The sequence below is a fragment of the Schistocerca piceifrons genome, chromosome 3 (assembly GCF_021461385.2).
Source record: "Schistocerca piceifrons isolate TAMUIC-IGC-003096 chromosome 3, iqSchPice1.1, whole genome shotgun sequence".
NCBI classification, from domain to species: domain Eukaryota; kingdom Metazoa; phylum Arthropoda; class Insecta; order Orthoptera; family Acrididae; genus Schistocerca; species Schistocerca piceifrons.
Genome location: NC_060140.1, coordinates 180,471,766 through 180,493,076, shown reverse-complemented (window position 1 = coordinate 180,493,076; position 21,311 = coordinate 180,471,766). Strand labels below are relative to the sequence as shown.

Below are 21,311 nucleotides of genomic sequence, written 5' to 3'. Positions count from 1 at the left end.
CAATTCGAATACCGCCTGATGCGTGCCATGCATCTCTAGGGGGGCATATGGATCACGTATGAAAAGGAATGGGAAAAAACATTTTGAATTTCCCGTTCACCAAAAAACAAAATTCGTTGTATATGTTTATTACACTACTGGCCATTAAATTTTCTACACCAAGAAGAAATGCAGATGATAATCGGGTATTCATTGGACAAATATATTATACTAGAACTGACATGTGATTACATTTAAACGCAGTTTGGGTGCATAGATCCTGAGAAATCAATACAAAGAACAACCACCTTTGGCCGTAATAACGGCCTTGATACGCCTGGGCATTGAGTCAAATAGAGCTTGGATGGCGTGTACAGGTACAGCTGCCCTTGCAGCTTCAACACGATACCACAGTTCATCAAGAGTAGTGACTGGCGTATTGTCACGAGCCAGTTGCTCGGCCACCATTGACCAGACGTTTTCAACTGGTGAGAGATCTGGAGAATGTGCTGGCTAGGGCAGCAGTCGAACATTTTCTGCATCCAGAAAGGCCCGTACAGGACCTGCAACATGCGGTCGTTCATTATCCTGCTGAAATTTAGGGTTTCGCAGGGATCGAATGAAGGGTAGAGCCACGGGTCGTAACAGATCTGAAATGTAACGTCCACTGTTCAAAGGGCCGTCAATACGAACAAGAGCTGACCGAGACGTATAACCAATGGCACCCCATATCATCACGCCGGGTGATACTCCAGTATGGCGATGACGAATACACGCTTCCTATGTGCGTTCACCGTGATGTCACCAAACACGGATGCGACCATCATGATGCTTTAAACGGAACCTGGATTCATCTGAATAAATGACGTTATGCCATTCGTGCACCCAGGAGCTCTTGTCTGTGATGCAGCGTCAAGGGTAACTGCAGCCATGTTCTCCGAGCTGATAGTCCAACTGTTCGTGCAGATGGTTATTGCAAACGTCCCCATCTGTTGACTCAGGGATCGAGACGTGGCTGAACCATCCGTTACAGCCATGCGGATAAGATGGTTCAAACGGCTCTGAGCACTATGCAACTTAACTTCTGAGGTTTTCAGCCGCCTAGAACTTAGGACTAATTAAACCTAACTAACCTAAGGACATCACATACATCCATGCCCGAGGCAGGATTCGAACCTGCGACCGTAGTGGTCGCTCAGCTCCACTGTAGCGCCTGGAACCGCACGGCCACTCCGGCCGGCTGCGGATAAGATGTCTGTCATCTAGACTGCTAGTGATATGAGGCCGTTGGGGTCCAGCACGGCGTTCCGTATTACCCTCCTGAACCCACCGATTCCATATTCTGCTAACAGTCATTGGATCTCGACCAACGAGAGCAGCAATGTCGCGATACGATAAACCGGAATCTGACCTTTATCAAAGTCTGAAGCGTGATGGTACCCATTTGTCCTCCTCACTCGAGGCATCGAACAACTTTTCACCAGGCAACGCCGGTCAACTGCTGTTTGTGTATGTCAGTACGTTGTAGGTGTCTCAACCGGCGCCAACCTTGTGTGAATGCTCTGAAAAGCTATTCATTTGCATATCACAGCATCTTCTTCCTGTCGGTTAAATTTCGCGTGTGTAGCACGTCATCTTCGTGGTGTATCAATTTTAATTACCAGTAGTTTAGTTGGAGAAATATAAAAGTGCCAAATCGGATGATTATTTTTGGTACACCCTTATAGTCTGTGATGGCTTGAACTGACTGCAGACTTCATACTTTTTTCAAGTTTCAAGTACTACTGATGCTGATGAGATATAATACACAAATTACCGAAGTTACTTAAATGTGTTTGCCAGGTACTTGCGTGTGTGTTTCTAACCTATTGAAGCCAGGCAGTTGGATTTCGTTTTCTCTGACTTGAGTAACTGTGAGTCCTAATATATGAAAGACAGCACATAGAAACGGTTTCTTGAGTTATTAGTCGAAGAAAGGCTTTCTGGTGGGATTTGACACCTCTCAGAGCTCGACGTCATGGCCTGGCAATTGCCCGTGTGCCTCTGACAACAAGCTGTGCTGCTGCTGCTGCTGCTCCAGTGGAGTGCCAGAGAAGTGTCGTGTCTGCGCAGCTCGGCTCTCCGCAGCCGGGCTCCGTGTTTGCTCCTTCATCAACCGCCAATTGAGCCACAAAGCGGGCGAGCTGCGAGCCAATTAACCCTTCCAGCGACCTCCCCCGCGCCCCATTATGTAATCAAGTGCTCATCAGAAGGGGCTAATTAGCAATAAGTGGGGAGAGATTCCAGCCTCGAGGGGTGAGCAAAGCGCTCCGGCCTCAAGATTCTCCAGATATTTCTCCAGCCCGCCCGCCCTCCCCTCTCTTCATTGCTCTCTAAATTTAGCGCCTCGGGGAGTGGAGCTGCTTTTCATATTACTATCGCGTGTTCTCCGCGAATATCTCCACTGAATCCACCCGCAAAAACGTAAAAACACCCTTGGTGTTGGAAATGATACTGAGCAGACACTCGAATGATTTTTTCTTCACTTTTATTGTTTGGACAATTTCATAGATATCAATACAAAAATTTCGTTTTCCTAATTTCTTGTCAAAGGTATGGCTTCAAATGTACGAACAGAAAATACCTATTGCTCCAAACATCTTACTGACAGTGGACATCGCAAACTGTATTGAATGAATTTCCATTCAAATCCCTGAATACTTAACGAAGTAACAGGTTTAATCTGTTTAATTTCCAAAATTTGTATTCAAATTTCATATTGAAACTCGAATTCAGAAATTCAGTACACAGTAACTACTGTCGTTGTATTTGTGGTCCCACGTTAGCCTCCAAATCTGAAAAAAACCTTCCACTTATGAGTATTTGTGATTTAATGTGTATCCAGCAAAACTTTTTCTTACTTTCATTGATGCGATGTAACAAAAATTAAATCTCACAGTAGAATCTACATCATATATATATACAGGCTGATCCATTGATCGTGACCGGCCCAAATATCTCACGAAATAAGCGTCAAACGAAAAAACTACAAAGCCCGAAACTTGTCTACCTTCAGGCGGAAACCAGATGGCGCTATGGTTGGCACGCTAGACGGCGCTGCCGTAAGTCAAACGGATATCAACTGCAATTTTTAAAAATAGAATCCCACATTTTTATTACACATTCGTGAAGTACGTAAAGAAAATATGAATGTTTTAGTTGGACCAATTTTTTCGCTTTGTGATAGATAGCGCTGTAATAGTCACAAACATGTGGCTCACGAATTTAGACGAACAGTTGGTACCAGGTAGGTTTTTTAAATTAAAATACAGAACGTAGGTACGTATGAACATTTTCTTTCGGTTGTTCCAATGTGATACATGTACCATGGTGAACTTATCATTTCTGTGAACCAATGCTGTTACAGCGTGATTACCTGTAAATACCACAGTAATGTATTAAATGCTCAAAATCATGCCCGTCAACCTCAATGCATTTGGCAATACGTGTAACGACATTCCTCTCAATAGCGAGTAGTTCGCCTTCCGTAATGTTGGCACATGCATTGACAATGCGCTGACGAATGTTGTCAGGTGTTGTCGGTGGATCACGATAGAAAATATCCTTCAACTTCCCCCACAGGAAGAAATCCGAGGACGTCAGATCCGGAGAACGTGCGGACCATGGTATGGTGCTACGACGACCAATCCACATGTCATGAAATATGCTATTCAATACTGCTTCAACCGCATGCGAGCCATGTACCGGAAATCCATCATGTTGGAAGTACATCGCGATTCTGTCATCCAGTGAAACATCTTTTACTAACATCGGTAGAACATTACGTAGGAAATCAGCATACATTGCACCATTTAGATTGCTATCGATAAAATGGGGGCCAATTATGCTTCCTACCAGAATGCTGCACCATACATTAACCCGCCAAAGTCGCTGATGTTCCAGTTGTCGCAGCCATCGTGGATTTTCCGTTTACGTTACCACTGTTGGTGAATGAAGCTTCGTCGCTAAATAGAACGCGTGCAATAAATCTGTCATCGTCCCGTAATATCGCTTGTGCCCAGTGGCAGAACTGTACACGACGTTCCAAGACGTCGCCATGCAATTCCTACTGCATAGAGATATGATACGAGTGCAATCGATGTTGATGTAGCATTCTCAACACCGACGTTTTTAAGATTCCAGATTCTCGCTCAATTTGTCTGCTACTGATGCGCGGATTAGCCGCGACAGCAGCTAAAACACCTACTTGGGCATCATCATTTGTTGCAGATCGTGGTTGACGTTGCACATGTGGCTGAACACTTCCTGTTTCCTTAAATAACGTAACTATCCGGCGAACGGCGCGGACACTTGGATGATGTCGTTCAGGATACCGAGCAGCATACACAGCACACGCCCGTTCGGCACTTTGATCACAATACCCATACATCGACGTGATATCGACCTTTTCCGCAATTGGCAAACGGTACATTTTAACATGGGTAATGTATCACGAAGCAAATGCCGTCCGCATTGGCGGAAATGTGATACCACGTCCTTATACGTTGTAAGAGGTACGCGATGTATGCGCTGCCTGCAATAGGCAAGGCATAGGAGAGTCTCTGACCAGAGAGCAGTATGTTGTTAGTTGTCGCTAGTCTGCTAGTCCGCAGTAGTTTTCAGTAGTCTGCGTGAGTCGGCAGTAGTCGGCGCGTGTCTGCGCTTGTCTGCAGTCTGCTCTGGTCGGGATTCTGGACGATGAGTATTATTGTATAAGGTAAAGAAGAAGCCTTAAGCATATCTAGTAATGTATGTGAACTGTCATCCAATTTATTTTAAAAAATGTCCCAATAATAATTTATATAATGTAAAGTAATTTAAAAAAAAAAAACATTCATTCCAATTTAAAGAATTTATCCAATGCATGATCATTCCTTTCACGAATCACAAAAGTATAGGCCAGCATTGCACGGAGCTGTGCCAAAAAAAATTATTTTTAGGCATCAGCAGATATATTCGCGGTTTTTATTGAGGTAAGAATTTTTGTTTTTTTATTCAGAATATAGGGCCGTGGCGCAGCGCTGCTGTCGTAAAATTTACCAGGTTACTGAATTTTTTTATTATTTTCGTGTTTAGGAATTTTTCTGTTTCGAACTTAACATTAAATGAGAAAAGAATTTTATGGGTACATTAAATGTGAATGCGTTTCTGCACAGAGATTATGAATGGGAACCAAATTTTGTTCAGAGGTTACAGTATTTAAGATTCATTTAATTATTATTTCCTTGGTGAGGTTACACTTGGTTCATATTTAATTAATATTTTTGTGGGGAGGTTACAACGTTTGTGACTATTACAGCGCCATCTATCACAAAGCGAAAAACATCGTCCAACAAAAATTTTCATACTTCTTTACGTACTACACGAATATGTAATAAAAATGGGGGTTCCTATTTAAAAAAAAAACGCAGTTGATATCTGTTTTACCTATGGCAGCACCATCTAGCGGGCTAACCATAGCACCATCTGGTTTTCCCCTTCAACCTAGACGAGTTTCGTTCTTTGTAGTTTTTTCGTTTGATGCTTATTTCGTGAGATATTTGGCCCAGTCACTATCAATGGACCACCACACACACCGCCGGGTGCGCACTGCCTGCTGCTAAGGGGGTGATTGTTTTTGCTGATGTGACTTGCAATAACGACTGCGCGAAACGCCGCTATCTCGTTGGGGATGCTACGACATACACCCTCTCGGGCACCCCGAATACTTGTTGAGCCCTCGGCTACGATGGGTTTCAGGCTGTCAAATGAACTATGGTGTGTGCATGCGCGGACGGGAGAAAGGCTGAGGCGTCTTCGAGTGTACAAGGATGGACAGGGCGTATTCGTCGTTTCCGTAGTGTAGCGGTTATCACGTCTGCTTCACACGCAGAAGGTCCCCGGTTCGATCCCGGGCGGCAACAGTATTTTCCTGCCTATGTCGCATACTACTCGAGTGAGCCACGTCGTGTGTGGATCTGCTACATGTACCTTCGTCATGCAGGTGCCGCATTTACTGAATTTTTAAGTTACGATGGCAACCTTGTTACAAGTTCTCTGAGAAGCAAGAACGAAAGCAGTAGTTTCCGTGGTGTAGCGGTTATCACGTCTGCCTAACACGCAGAAGGTCCCCGGTTCGATCCCGGGCGGAAACACTTTTTCATCACTCTAAACAAGAGTGGTGGTCCATTGATAGTGACTGGGCCAAATACCTCACGAAATAAGCATATATATATATATATATATATGTGTGTGTGTGTGTGTGTGTGTGTTTTATCTATCCATCAACTTGAATCGACAAAGTTCCAAACACCATATTCCAAGAATGTATTGCATATTTTCGTTAGCTTATGGTTATATAAAGGAAGCAGAAAACGAAGTGAGGATTTCATCACAGTAAAGTTGATCTGTTGTAGTTCTGTGCACAACTCCTGAGACCAAAACATCGAAATATAGGAGTCATTACAGAAAAGTTGGACTGTCAGAGCTTTCCGCACTGTTTTGCGATCAAGACTGATTAATGTATAGTAGCGGCTATCACCTAAGTATAGACGATCTGACGAACTCTGAGAAGGTACAGAAGTGAGGAAATGTAGGTGGGTCGTCATAATAAAGATGGTCTGTCGTATCTGTAAGCACAATTCCTGAGACGAAGACTGACAAAGTAGTGGCTATAGTGGCGGTATCATAGCAAAACTGATCTGTTGTAGTTCTGGACACAGTTCTTGCGAACAAGACAGCCAAATATGCAGTTGTAGTTAGGTCACCGTCGTTAAACTGGCCTCTCATAGCTCTGGGAACAGTTCCTGGGACGAGCTTTGCCAAATACATGAATTTACAAGAACATTTGGACATATTAAACGAAAAATACTCAGAAATATGCAATGAAAAGCAGTCTGAAGAAAAGTGAGACTAATGTGGGACGTACAGGAGATAGAGAAAGGAAAGCACAACTTAATTTAAAGGGTAGATAACTGAAATTGAGGACAACTTTAAGGAATTTTTAAGTGGGATAATGCAGAATGGAAGGATGGAGGTAGATGTTAGCGAAAGGGAGCACCCTTCTTAAAAAAATCAGCTGTTACGCCATCTCTCCCTGGAGTTTTGTTGTATTTTTTAGTATTTTGATTGAGTCAGTTGTCTCTTTCATTGTCGGCGGTTCCACAAAGGGATCTATGCTCTGATAATAGTGTTCTTGCCCCATTTCTGCACTCCAGTCTTCAACATTTAGAAGCTCCTGATAATATTCTCTCCAAATGTCCATGCCTTTGGACCTTCCCAGAAATGTATTGCCACTTTTATCTTTAATGCCATACATACGTGATGTGTATCTTGTTCTCAAAAATCTGACTGATCTGTAAAAGCCTCTTGCATTTCCTGCACTTCTATCCTCCTCTGCTCTTTTGATTGTACGGTCCACATGTTCTCTCTTTTTATTTCTGAGAAGACTTTTAGTTTCTCTGTTAACGTTTTCATACGCTTCTTTACCTTTTTTTCCTAGCCGGCCGAAGTGGCCGAGCGGTTCTAGGCGCTACAGTCTGGAACAGCGCGACCGCTACGAGCGCAGGTTCGAATCCTGCCTCGGGCATGGATGTGTGTGATGTCCTTAGGTTAGTTACGTTTACGTAGTTCTAAGTTCTAGGGGACTAATGACCTCAGCAGTTGAGTCCCATAGTGCTCAGAGCCATTTGAACCATTTGAACCACATTCCCTGGAATGGAATACGTGTACACCATTAGTCTGCTTCAACTGTAAATCTCATGTACAACTGTGACAGCGTTTTCTAAATGTTTGCCCAGTGGGTATCTGAGGTGGGACGTGGGTACTACTCCAGAATTTACCTAACTGGATGTAGGAAACGTCCTAAAAACCACATCCAGGCTGGGCGGTTCGCCAGCTCTTCTCGTCAATCGGCGAGACGCACTCGATCAGAGGCAGGATCACCTCCCTGGATCCCGGAAATGTCACGCTAAGACGCTCGACCTTCCGGGTGGGGAACTTGGACTGAATATACCATATTGTTAACTGCATCAGAGAAAAAATAAATTAATGAATTGTGTACCTTTTACGTCCGTATGGGGATTTGCCAGTTACCTCCATCTGGCGCGTCCCCATTCAAACTGGGGAAAGCTAGCTGGTTCTGCCACCAATAGAGTCGGAGAGCAGCGAATAAATAAAATTCTCACCATGAAAAAATAACGGGACTGGTCCTAGAGGTTGGGAGTTGGGTACTGGGTCAACAACTCGTCCCATAAAAAAGTTCTTCTTATGAAACATCAAGAAAATACCCCGGAGGAAAATAGGAAAGAGGAATATAGAAAACAGCTTAGGAACAAGGACTTGCGATTTGGGACGTGGATCATTATGACTTTGGCAACATCTGGAACTCTCAGTATTCTATCAGAAGAACTCGACAGATTTGAAATGGATCTTAGAGCACTGTAAGAAATTAGATATCCAGAAACAGGAAAACTGGAAACCAACAGGTGCATTCTGTTGTACAGTGGATCGGAAATGGAAAGTTCCCGAAGGGATTAGGTTTTATGGTCATCAAAAGCTTAGCAGAGGCAGTAATTGACTTCCAACTCGAACCTGCGACCGTAGCGGTCTTGCGGTTCCAGACTGCAGCGCCTTTAACCGCACGGCCACTTCGGCCGGAAGGGAATGTGGTGACGTCAGCAAGGGTGAAGAAGAAGAAGAAGAAGAAATTCTGTCCAGACACGCATTTCTTTCATTCACAAAGCGATATAGTTTATTGCTTTATTGCTGAGCAATGCAAAACGGCAACAAACAGGGAAACAAACGTAAAATATTCTTTAGATTTTAGTCGCTTTTGGTCACTTGGTATAAAGAGAGAGGCTCTACCTAGTAGCTGGGAGCACCAAGAAGCGTCTCCGTACCAAAAAGTGTTAGGTCTAACCCCTCTGTTGGCCAAAACACTCCTGTCCCATAATCTTCATACGTCTCTGTCCCCTTGTCACATCAGTGTCCACCATTTTGTATCCCGCCTGGAGGGTGGCGCGTGGGTCTGCTCCTGAAAACTGAAAGGTTGGCCGAATGACGAAAGCGAGTAGGAGCAGGAAAAGGTGAAAATCTCTCGGTACTGTAGTGTGAATTATAGATGTTTACTATAGGCAAAAACTAGTTAATAAATGGCTACATAACTTTGCAGCGAGGTGCGAAGTCTTAGACCCGTCGTAAGCAGTACATAGTCCCAATAGCAAGCCAACACCCTCTGAAGTTGAAGCGATATTTCCAGGTCGTCTGCTCTCGATGAAATGGCTTAATCTGGAGCGGAGATCGTAGAGCTCCACAGCGCCTGCTAGAGGGCGCTGTCGTCGGTGTCTGTCGTAGTATCAACTTACGAACTTGCACGTACGCCGTGGCATCGTAGCTATCGATACCACACTCCAACTTTATCCTTCTCCTTCTTCTTCTTCATCTTCTCCTTACCACTCTTCCACTGGTATTAAATTTCTCCCCAAGAAAAGTTACGCCCAGTACACGGGTCTGTGGCTGCTTAATCCTAGTTACTCCACTGCGTGCACCCTACACATGAAATATTAAGGCCTAATGTCGTTCATAGGTTCCACGCTTCAACACCTTCAAATACTCACCCACTCCTTTCGTTTGTAGGCGTATTTTCCCCCGACAGCTTTTATTCTGCTTCCGGCCGGAGTGGCCAAGCGGTTCTAGGCGCTACAGTCTAGAACCGAGCGGCCGCTATGGTCGCAGAATCGAATCCTGCCTCGGGCATGGATGTGTGTGATGTCCTTAGGTTGGTTAGGTTTAAGTAGTTCTAAGTTCTAGGGGACTGATGACCTCAGCAGTTAAGTCCCATTGTTCTGTTAGTAATTGTACTACATCAAATTATATCGCTTACTTAACGATGTGATGAAAAGTATGTAATGTATATCGTTGGACTTAAAATGTTAAAGTCGTTGGAGTATTTTCTATCTTCTTCAAAAAAAAAAGAAGAAAGAAAAAAAAGAAGAAGAAGAAGAGAGAGAGAGAGGGGGGGGGGGGGGGGGAGAGGCTGACCAAGAGGCCTTCTTACACTTGATTCCCTCTCCTTCTGCTTCTTAGATGCAGGTATGGAAGACGTAATTTTGAGTTATACTCTGAGACAAAAGTACGACGCACCACGAACAAATTATCCTAATGGAATGAAAACCGGTAGATCTGATGCACATATACATAAAACATAAATACATTTGAAAAATAACTGGAATTTTGTATAAAATGGATGATTCATTCTACACACAGAGCTTCTGAAATTTAACAGGTCGATAAAGAGTTGGTGCACTTCTGGCCCTCATGCAAGTAGTTATTCGACTTGCAATTGACTGATACAGTCATTGGATGTACTCCTGAGAGATATCGTGCAAAGTTCTGTCCAATTGGTATGTTAGCTCGTAAGAATCCCGACCTGTTTGGGAGACGCTGCCTATAATGCTCCAAACGTTCTCAATTAAGGAGAGCTACCTAGCTGGCTAGGGCAGGGTTCTGAAAGCACGAAGACAGGCAGTACAAACCCTCGGCACGTGCAGGCGGGCGCTATCTTGCTGAAATGTAACGGCTAACCATGAAGATCAACAAAACGAGGCGTAGAATATCGTCGACGAACCGCCGTGCCCTAAGGATGCCGCGGATGACAACCAAAGGGTCTTGCTACGAAAATAAAAGGCACCCGAAACCACCACTCCAGGTTGTCGGGCTATGTTAGGCGCGGCGATAGGTTGGCACCCCACCGCCGTCCGGGGCTTCTGCAAACACGTCTTAGCTGACCATCGGAGCACAGTCGAAACGCAATATCACTAAGGACATTTGTTCTCCAGTGAATAAGATTCCAGGCTGAAGACGTGGCCGGAGACACCCCTGACAATGGTGACATACCAACCCGACTGACACCCGACATGCAGGACTGCTGCCCTGGGGTGCCATTTCTTTTCATAGCAGTAGGCCCGTGGCTGTCATCCGCAACACCCTTACAACCAGAGGTACGTCGACGATACTCCACGCCCCGTTTTGTTACCCATCATGGCAAGTCATTCTGGGCTTACATTTCAGCAAGATAATGGCCGCCCGCAAACCGAATGGATTTCTACTGTTTGTCTACGTGCTTGCCAAACCTTGTCTTGCCCAGCAAGATCGCTAAATCTGTCCCTAATTTGGAACGTTTGGAGCTTATGGGCAGGGCCGTCCAAAAGCTCGGGATTCTGACGGTCTAACGCGCCAATTGGACAGGAGGACATCCAGCAGCCCTATCAATCTAAGCCAGGAAGAATAACTGTTTACATAAGTGCCAGACGTTGACCAACGCGTTATTGACTTGTTCAATGTGTGAGAGTTTTTCTCTTGAATAAATCACCAACTTTTTCTGAAATTGAAGTCATTTGCTTATCTGTACACGTACATCATATCTACCGATTTCCGTGTCATTCAGGTAATTCCTTCGTGGTGTGTCGTTCCTTTTTTCCCCTACAGTGTAATTGCGAATAATGAATTTTCTAGTGAATTGAATGACGTGTTGCATATATTCCATATGTATCAGTAACTATCCATATCAGCAAATTTTATGTACCAGCTGATAAATTCAGCTGGGAATCGAAAGTTTGGTGATGCGACGATTACACGCCATCCGCGGGCTATCAGATGCATATTTGCATCCTCTGTTTCAGAACCTGCTGTCTAATATTGTTTGTAATACGAAGTCAAATTAATTTTATTGTTGTTATATTTCATGGCACTGTGCTGTATTTTAAGGCGGCCAACTGCCACCCAACTTACTGCTCTCCTATAGAGATTTTTGCGCTTCGGTTCGTCAGAATGGAAAACTCGAAGGTAACACAGCGCATAATGCGGCCAAGTGGGAAATTTTGTTTCAATCTACTATCAAATTTCGATTGAAAGTGGGCACCTTAATTTCTACCTTAGCGTTTGTGGTATGTCCTGTCTCAGAACAATTAACGTTCTATCTTGAGTCTAGAACTTACTTTCATGGAGCCATAAAAGTTTTCTAACCGTCGTAATACCGAGCGAGGTGGCACAGTGGTTAGCACACTGAACTCGCATTCGGGACGGCGACGGTTCAAACCCGCGTCCGGCCATGCTGTTTAGGTTCTCCGTGATTTCCCTAAACCGCTTCAGGCAAATGCCGGGATGATTTCTTTGAAAAAGCACAGCTGACTTCCTTTACCATCCTTCCGTAATCCGATGGGACCGATGACCTCGCTGTTTGGTCCCCTTCCCCAAATAAACAGACCAACCGACCACCAATCGTACGGCGCCATGATGCAAGGACGATACTGCAGAAACGAACGTTTCCGCCACTATCACAGTGGCCTTCTTCTGGGTCCAATGTTATCGTAGCCGAAACATTGGTTTCTCCAGTACTTTTTTTTCTTTTTTTTAAGACTCGGTACGATACTCAGAAAACTTTTATGTCAACTGACACTGGCCGCGAATGCCCACGCAGTTCTATTACTTTACGGGCTGTATCACTTAATTCATATGTGAGTCTAGTTCAGCTGCCATTACTCCAAACATACCAGACTTACCCCTACGTGTCAACAGATTCCTCGCCCATAACATCCCCCTGCCAATCCCCTCCACATCACTGAGGCAAAATCTGTTTTAATAATTATCTAATCACGTTCGCTGTCTTTCTTCAACATATATCCCTAGAAAACACCAAGGATGACATGAACTTTCAGAAAATTTAACAAAATATTATCTTCAAGAGGTAATCAAAATATCCACGGGTATGCTGCCGGTCTATAGTGTCCAACGGGCACTATAGACCGGCAGCATACCCGTGGATATTTTGATTATCAAATACGCCGGGAGAAACTCAAGACTATAGACCGGCAGCATACCCGTGGATATTTTGATTATCAAATACGCCGGGAGAAACTCAAGAATCACATCTTCAAGAGGTAATACCTGGAAGAGAAGTTGAACGGAATGGACAGTGTCTTGGAAGGCGAATATCAGATGAAAATCAACAAAAACAAAAGGAGGATAATGGAATGTAGTCTAATTAAATCAGATGATGCTAAGGGAATTAGATTAGGAAATGAGACACTTAAAGTAGTAGATGAGTTCTGCTATTTGGGGAGCAAAATAACTGATGATTGTCGAGGTAGAGGGGAAATAAAATGTAGGCTAGCAATGGCAAGAAAAGCGTTTCTGAAGAAGAGAAATTTGTTAATATCGAGGATAGATTTAAGTGTCAGGAAGTCGTTTCTAAAAGTATTTGTATGGAGTGTAGCAATGTGTGGATGTGAAACAGGGACGATAAATAATTCAGACAAGAAGAGAATAGAAGCTTTTGAAATGTGGTGCTACAGAAGAATGCTGAAGATTAGATGGGTAGATCACATAACTAATGAAGAGGTACTGAATAGAATCGGGGAGAAGAGGAAATTGGGGCACAACTAGACGAGAAGAAGGGATCGGTTGGTAGAACATATGCTGAGGCATCAAGGGATCACCAATTTAGTATTGGAGGGCAGCGTGGAGGGTAAAAATCGTAGAGGGAGACCAAGAGATGAATACGCTAAACAGATTCAGAAGGATGTAGGCTGCAGTAGGTACTGGGAGATGAAGAAGCTTGCACAGGATAGAGTGGCATTGAGAGCTGCATCAAACCAGTCTCTAGACTGAAGACCATAACAATAACAACATTACCTTCAAATATGAAACATTGTATGCTATACTCGAAAGTTTACAACGACTTACGATCAGTCGAAACAGCGGTCTTCGAGATGTAAGTACACTCTTTTACTGTACCTTCAGTAGTGTCCTCTATTCCACAGCGCAGCCCAAAGTCAGGTCGACCTCTCGGTGTTGTCAGACTGGAGACCGGTAGAGCAACATCCACTTCCCACTGGGGGACGACCGGTGCGGTAGCCTGTTATCTCCCTGCAGCGAGCAGCTTTGTGTAGTGCGGGCGGGTTTCGCACCATCTGTCCCATCCTCAGGAGGGAGGGCGGGGCGCTGGCTAGCATGCGGCCACTGCTGGCGGCGCCCAGTAATCGCCCCGCTTCACGGCCTATCGATTATCGCATTAACACGCGGCGTCGGTAGCTCAGCGTGGCGCACAAGTGCCAATAAAGCCCGCCCGCTATGTGAGCCGCGCCCTGTCCGGAGACACGAGAGGGTTGGGTTAGGGAGCGCTGGCGCAACAGATGGCCGCCGCCTCCACCCAACACCCCAGCATCCTCTCAAAGTACCACCTAAAAGTCCCGTCTCGTCTGCAAAGTCTTGCGTATTCTCTCCTAGCTCTTATTAGTTTTCCCTTCAGCTCGTCTAGTATCTTGTTTTAATTCAGAAACTACATCTGCAACCGTAGATGTAGTCTCCAAGAAACCGTACGCTGCGCAGGGGAAAATAAAAGTGGTACCGAAATCATTAGTCCTTTCTTCGTTTTCTGTCTCTATTGGGTACTATTGAAACACTCCTTTTTAGGATTCCGTGCGTCAATCTGGAAAAAACGGAACCCTTACTGGGTAGTCTGTCCGTCCATCCGAATGTTAAGAACCCTTTTTCTCAGGTACGAAGAACGTATCGATTTCATATGTACGTGGCATACTAAAGTCTATGGTTTCTCGGCGGTGTAGAAAGGTTACGTTCCTAAGACAATGGAATCAAAAGATACGGACATTTATGTCACATATTTTCATATTGTGAAACTCACTCATCAGGACCTTTAGGGTGCTTTCCGTTGGCCTAAAGTCATGAAATTTAGAAAGAAGCTTTGTTTCACAGAAGAAGTAAAGTAAAATATCCGGAAATCGTTAAATTATAATTATACAACACGAGAAAATATTATTTTTTGTTTTTATCCACCTGCCCCTTTGTCTGCCGTCCGTTAAGACTCTTTTTCCCTCGATGGATTTGGCAAATCAGATTCAAATTTGTATCACATTCTAAGGTCGATGGTACCTTGACATTGTAAAAATGTTAATTTTCTAGGTCATTTCAGTCAAAAGATACGGCTATTAACGTCACATATCTTGACACTTGAAAAGTCACTCGTCAGATTCTGTAGGGTAGTATACGGTGAGCTATCCTCATGAAATTTGGCAAGAAGTAAAGGAAAATATCCAGAATTGGTAATTTGTAACTGTATCGCACGAAAAATTATTTCTTTCATCATCTGTGTTCGACTTCAAACTTCAAACATTCTTGAAAATCTTGGAATCCCTGAGACCAATATCGTGCTGCATTAATGTCGATAATAGGCAAAAATAGTCAGTATCCTCGATTCGCAGAATGGATAAGCTGTCTGAATACACAATTAAGTTTGTACGGAACCCTCAATGCGCTTCAGTCCGGAACCACGCGGCTGCTACGGTCGCAGGTTTGAATCCTGCCTCGCGCATGATTGTATGTATTGCCCATAGGTTAGTTATGTTTACGTAGTTCTGAGTCTAGGAGCTTATGACCTCAGATGTTAAGTCCCATAGTGCTCAGAGCCATTTGAACCCTCAATTTGCGAGTCCTACTTGCACCTGGCCAACTTTTTGGAACCAAACTGAGTATGTAAAATTTGTGACTCCGGTAAAGTGCCCTGATTTCGACAGAAGAATAATCATTACTTCGGCTGAACAGCAATACTCAGAGGTAAAAGTTGCTATCGCCATGCAACTGAGAAAAAACGGGCAGATTAAGGAGTATTTGGACGAGTGTAACATCACGATCTATCTACATAGCACTGCCTACGGGTGTGTCTATGATCATCTTTGTAGGCAGGCGATGTGCAATGAGAACGTGAAAACTCATCTTGTGAGCCTAACGCCTATTTACAATAATATAAAAAAAATGGCTCAGAGCACTATGGGACTTAACTTCTGAGTTCATCAGTCCCCTAGAACTTAGAACTACTTAAACGTAACTAACCTAAGGACATTCCACACATCCATGCCCGAGGCTGGATTCGAACCCACGACCGTAGCGGTGCGCGGTTCCAGTCTGTAGCGCCTAGAACCGCTCGGCCACTCCGGCCGGCACAAAAATAACGATCTGGAACACAACGAAGTCTCGGAGTCTCGCCAGTACAGACTCACCTTACTGGCTGTACTATACGTGCAAAGAATTAAATATATTTCTGCGAATGGCAACTATTTTTTTAATAATAATCCCGCTGAAGGCAGAATGTACAACGTAAATTGTTCTCGCGTTACATACTGTCGCACGTAAAATTAGAAACTCAAATGAGAACAGTTTAGAAATCGAATTTTATGAATGACTGTGGAATGAGAATATGTCAAAAGTACGGTAAAACTGTTTCATCTGCAGCTACATCTACATCTACATGGATACTCTGCAAATCACATTCAACTGCCTGGCAGAGGGTTCATCGACTCACCTTCACAATTCTCTATTGTTCCAACGTCGTATAGCGCGCGGAAAGAACGAATACCTATATCTTTCCGTACCAGCTCTGATTTCCCTTATTTTATCGTGGTGATCGTTCATCCCTATGTAGGTCAGTGTCAACAAAATATTTTCGCATTCGGAGGAGAAAGTTGCTGATCAAAATTTCGTGAGGAGATTTTGTCGCAACGAAAAACGCCTTTCTTTTAACGATGTCCAGCCCAAATTCTGTATCATTTCTGTGACACTCTATCCCATATTTCGCTGTGATACAAAACGTGCTGCCTTTCTTTGAACTTTTTCGATGTACTCCGTCAGTCCTATCTGGTAAGGATCCCACACCGCGCAGCAGTATTCTAAAAGGGGACGGACAAGCGCAATGTAGGCAGTCTCCTTAGTAGATTTGTTACATTTTCTAAGTGTACTGCCAATAAAACGCAGTCTTTGTTTAACCTTCCCCACAACATTTTCTATGTGTTCCTTCCAATTTAAGTTGTTCGTAATTGTAATACCTAGGTATTTAGTTGAATTTACGACTTTCATATCATACTGATTTACGGTGTAGCCGAAGTTTAACGAATTCCTTTTAGCGTTCATGTGGATGACATCACACTTTTCGTTATTTAGGGTCAACTGCCAATTTTCGCAGCATTCAGATATCTTTTCAAAATTGTTTTGCAATTTGTTTTGATCTTCTGCTGACTTTATTAGTCGATGAACGACAGCGTCATTTGCAAACAACCTAAGACGACTGCTCAGATTGTCTCCCAAATCGTTTATATAGTAAAAATTGTTATTAATAATTACCTTAATAAGCAATGATAGCAATAAAATTACATTTGTCCTATGCTGGGTCTCGTGGAGTACAAATACACGAAACACGATAATCATAACAACAGGAAACTCCATGCGCTGTAGAAGACTCGGAGCAATATTAAAATAACGGCAGAGTAGTGAATACCATACCATAGTCTGAGGAAGTACAAACACGTTCCGGGAAAATCAGGAATACAGAAATACAAGTCGCTGAGGAATGAAATAAATAGGAAGTGCAGGGAAGCTAAGACGAAATGGCTGCAGGAAAAATGTGAAGACATCGAAAAAGATATGATTGTCGGAAGGACAGACTCAGCATACAGGAAAGTCAAAACAACCTTTGGTGACATTAAAAGCAACGGTGGTAACATTAAGAGTGCAACGGGTATTCCACTGTTAAATGCAGAGGAGAGAGCAGATAGGTGGAAAGAATACATTGAAAGCCTCTATGAGGGTGAAGATTTGTCTGATGTGATAGAAGAAGAAACAGGAGTCGATTTAGAAGAGATAGGGGATCCAGTATTAGAATCGGAATTTAAAAGAGCTTTGGAGGACTTACGGTTCAAATAAGGCAGAAGGGATAGACAACATTCCATTAGAATTTCTAAAATCATTGGGGGAAGTGGTAACAAAACGACTATTCACGTTGGTGTGTAGAATATATGAGTCTGCCGATATACCATCTGACTTTCGGAAAAGCATCATCCATACAATTCCGAAGACGGCAAGAGCTGACAAGTGCGAGAATTATCGCACAATCAGCTTAACAGCCCATGCATCGAAGCTGCTTACAAGAATAATATACAGAAAAATGGAAAAAGAAATTGAGAATGCGCTAGGTGACGATCAGTTTGGCTTTAGGAAAAGTAAAGGGACTAGAGAGGCAATTCTGACGTTACGGCTAATAATGGAAGCAAGGCTAAGGAAAAATCAAGACACTTTCATAGGATTTGTCGACCTGGAAAAAGCGTTCGACAATATAAAATGGTGCAAGCTGTTCGAGATTCTGAAAAAAGTAGGGGTAAGCTATAGGGAGAGACGGGTCATATACAATATGTACAACAACCAAGAGGGAATAATAAGAGTGGACGATCAAGAACGAAGTGCTCGTATTAAGAAAGGTGTAAGACAAGGCTGTAGCCTCTCGCCCCTTCTCTTCAATCTGTACATCGAGGAAGCAATGATGGAAATAAAAGAAAGGTTCAGGAGTGGAATTAAAATACAAGGTGAAAGGATATCAATGATACGATTCGCTGATGACATTGCTATCCTGAGTGAAAGTGAAGAAGAATTAAATGATCTGCTGAACGGAATGAACAGTCTAATGAGTACACAGTATGGTTTGAGAGTAAATCGGAGAAAGACGAAGGTAATGAGAAGTAGTAGAAATGAGAAAAGCGAGAAACTTAACATCAGGATTGATGGTCACGAAGTCAATGAAGTTAAGGAATTCTGCTACCTAGGCAGTAAAATAACCAATGACGGACGGAGCAAGGAGGACATCAAAAGCAGACTCGCTATGGCAAAAAAGGCATTTCTGCCCAAGAGAAGTCTACTAATATCAAATACCGTTCTTAATTTGAGGAAGAAATTTCTGAGGGTGTACGTCTGGATTACCGCATTGTATGGTAGTGGAACATGGACTGTGGGAAAACCGGAACAGAAGAGAATCGAAGCATTTGAGATGTGGTGCTATAGACGAATGTTGAAAATTAGGTGGACTGATAAGGTAAGGAACGAGGAGGTTCTACGCAGAATCGGAGAGGAAAGGAATATGTGGAAAACACTGATAAGGAGAAGGGACAGGATGATAGGACATCTACTAAGACATGAGGAAATGACTTCCATGGTACTAGAGGGAGCTGTAGAGGGCAAAAACTGTAGAGGACGCAGGTTGCAAGTGCTACTCTGAGATGAAGAGGTTAGCAGAGGAAAGGAATTCGTGGCGGGCCGCATCAAACCAGTCAGTAGGCTGATGACCAAAAAAAAAAAAACCAAAAAAAAATCTGACGGACGGACGGTACCGATACTGTTCAATGAACATGAAGCAAGTCTATGTCTTTGAAGAGCAAGTATTAAGTGTGGGATGATGAAAGGTACATCTATAGCCTTGAAACCGTTATGAACAAGATATTACGCCAACCTTTGCTAGTATAGTCACGATTTCACCGTAAGCCTAATAGGTTACAGCATGGAAGTGACCGTCGAACCGTAACATAGCATCGGCACAGTCAGCGTTCTCACGATTGAAATGCTCTCAGTTATTCCAGAAAAGCAAGCCAGCGCGACCAAAAGCAGGAAACAGAGTGAACCTTTGGGACATACTGGCACCGAACTGTCCCACGCAGATGCCTCGGGCATGGATGTGGGTGATGTCCGTAGGTTAGTTAGGTTTATGTAGTTCTAAGTTCTGGGGCACTGATGACCACAGATGTTAAGTCCCATAGTGCTCAGAGCCATTTGAACCATTTGTCCCACGCAGACGTGTGACTTATCTGTCAACTATACTTCCAAAGGTACTGACTACAAATATAAACTATGTGATCAAAAGTACCCGGACACTTCGCTGAAAATGATTTACTAGTTCGTGGCGCCCTCCATCGGTACTGCTGGAATTCAATATGATGTTGGCCCCCTTTAGCCTTGTTGACAGATTCCACTCTCGCAGGCATACGTTCAGTCAGGTGCTAGAAGGTTTCTTGGGGAAATTCCCCAAGAAATGCAGCCCATTCCTTACTGAGTGCTGCACTGAGGAGGGGTATCGATATCGATCGGTGAGGCCTGGAACGAACTCGGCGTTCCAAAACATCTCAAATGTGTTCTATAGGAATCAGGTCAGGTGTGTGTAGGCCAGACCGTTACAGTGAAATGCAGCCCATTCCTTACTGAGTGCTGCACTGAGGAGGGGTATCGATATCGATCGGTGAGGCCTGGAACGAACTCGGCGTTCCAAAACATCTCAAATGTGTTCTATAGGAATCAGGTCAGGTGTGTGTAGGCCAGACCGTTACAGTGAAATGCAGCCCATTCCTTACTGAGTGCTGCACTGAGGAGGGGTATCGATATCGATCGGTGAGGCCTGGAACGAACTCGGCGTTCCAAAACATCTCAAATGTGTTCTATAGGAATCAGGTCAGGTGTGTGTAGGCCAGACCGTTACAGTGAAATGCAGCCCATTCCTTACTGAGTGCTGCACTGAGGAGGGGTATCGATATCGATCGGTGAGGCCTAGAACGAACTCGGCGTTCCAAAACATCTCAAATGTGTTCTATAGGAATCAGGTCAGGTGTGTGTAGGCCAGACCGTTACAGTGAAATGCAGCCCATTCCTTACTGAGTGCTGCACTGAGGAGGGGTAGCGATGTCGATCGGTGAGGCCTGGAACAAACTCGGCGTTCCAAAACATCTCGGATGTTCAAATGGCTCTGAGCACTATGGGACTCAACTGCTGAGGTCATTAGTCCCCTAGAACTTAGAACTAGTTAAACCTAACTAACCTAAGGACATCACAAACATCCATGCCCGAGGCAGGATTCGAACCTGCGACCGTTGCGGTCTTGCGGTTCCAGACTGCAGCGCCTTTAACCGCACGGCCACTTCGGCCGGCCATCTCGGATGTGTTCTATAGGAATCAGGTCAGGTGTGTGTAGGCCAGTCCGTTACAGTGATGCTATTGTCGTGTAAGCACTCCACCATAGGCCGTGCATTATGAACAGGTGCTCGATAGTGTTGAATTGCTCTTCAACAGTGGGAAGCAAGTAGGTGCTTAAAATATCAATGCAGGCCTGTGCTGCGATAGTGCCATGCAAAACAACAAGGGGTGCAAGCACCTTCCATGAAAAACACGACCACACCATAACACCACCGCCTCCGAATTTTACTGTTGGCACTACACATGCTGGCAGATGAGGTTCACCCGGCATTCGCCATACCCACACCCTGCCATCGGATCGCCACATTGTGTACCGTGATTCGTCACTCCACACAATATTTTTCCACTGTTCAATCGTCCAATGTTTACGCTACTTGCACCAAGCGAGGGGTCCTTTGGCATTTACCGGCGTTATGTGTGGCTTACGAGCTGCCGCTCGACCATGAAATCCAAGTTTTCTCACC

General features: G+C 44.0%; 2 non-coding genes across 2 annotated transcripts; both read left to right on the top strand.

Moving 5' to 3' along the window:
* The first annotated feature begins 5,848 nt into the window (after positions 1 to 5,848).
* On the top strand, positions 5,849 to 5,921 carry Trnav-cac. Its single transcript has one exon. It is a non-coding gene; the product is annotated as a tRNA-Val (tRNA).
* A 158-nt stretch (positions 5,922 to 6,079) lies between these two features.
* Positions 6,080 to 6,152, top strand: Trnav-aac. Its single transcript has one exon. It is a non-coding gene; the product is annotated as a tRNA-Val (tRNA).
* The last annotated feature ends 15,159 nt before the right edge of the window (positions 6,153 to 21,311 follow it).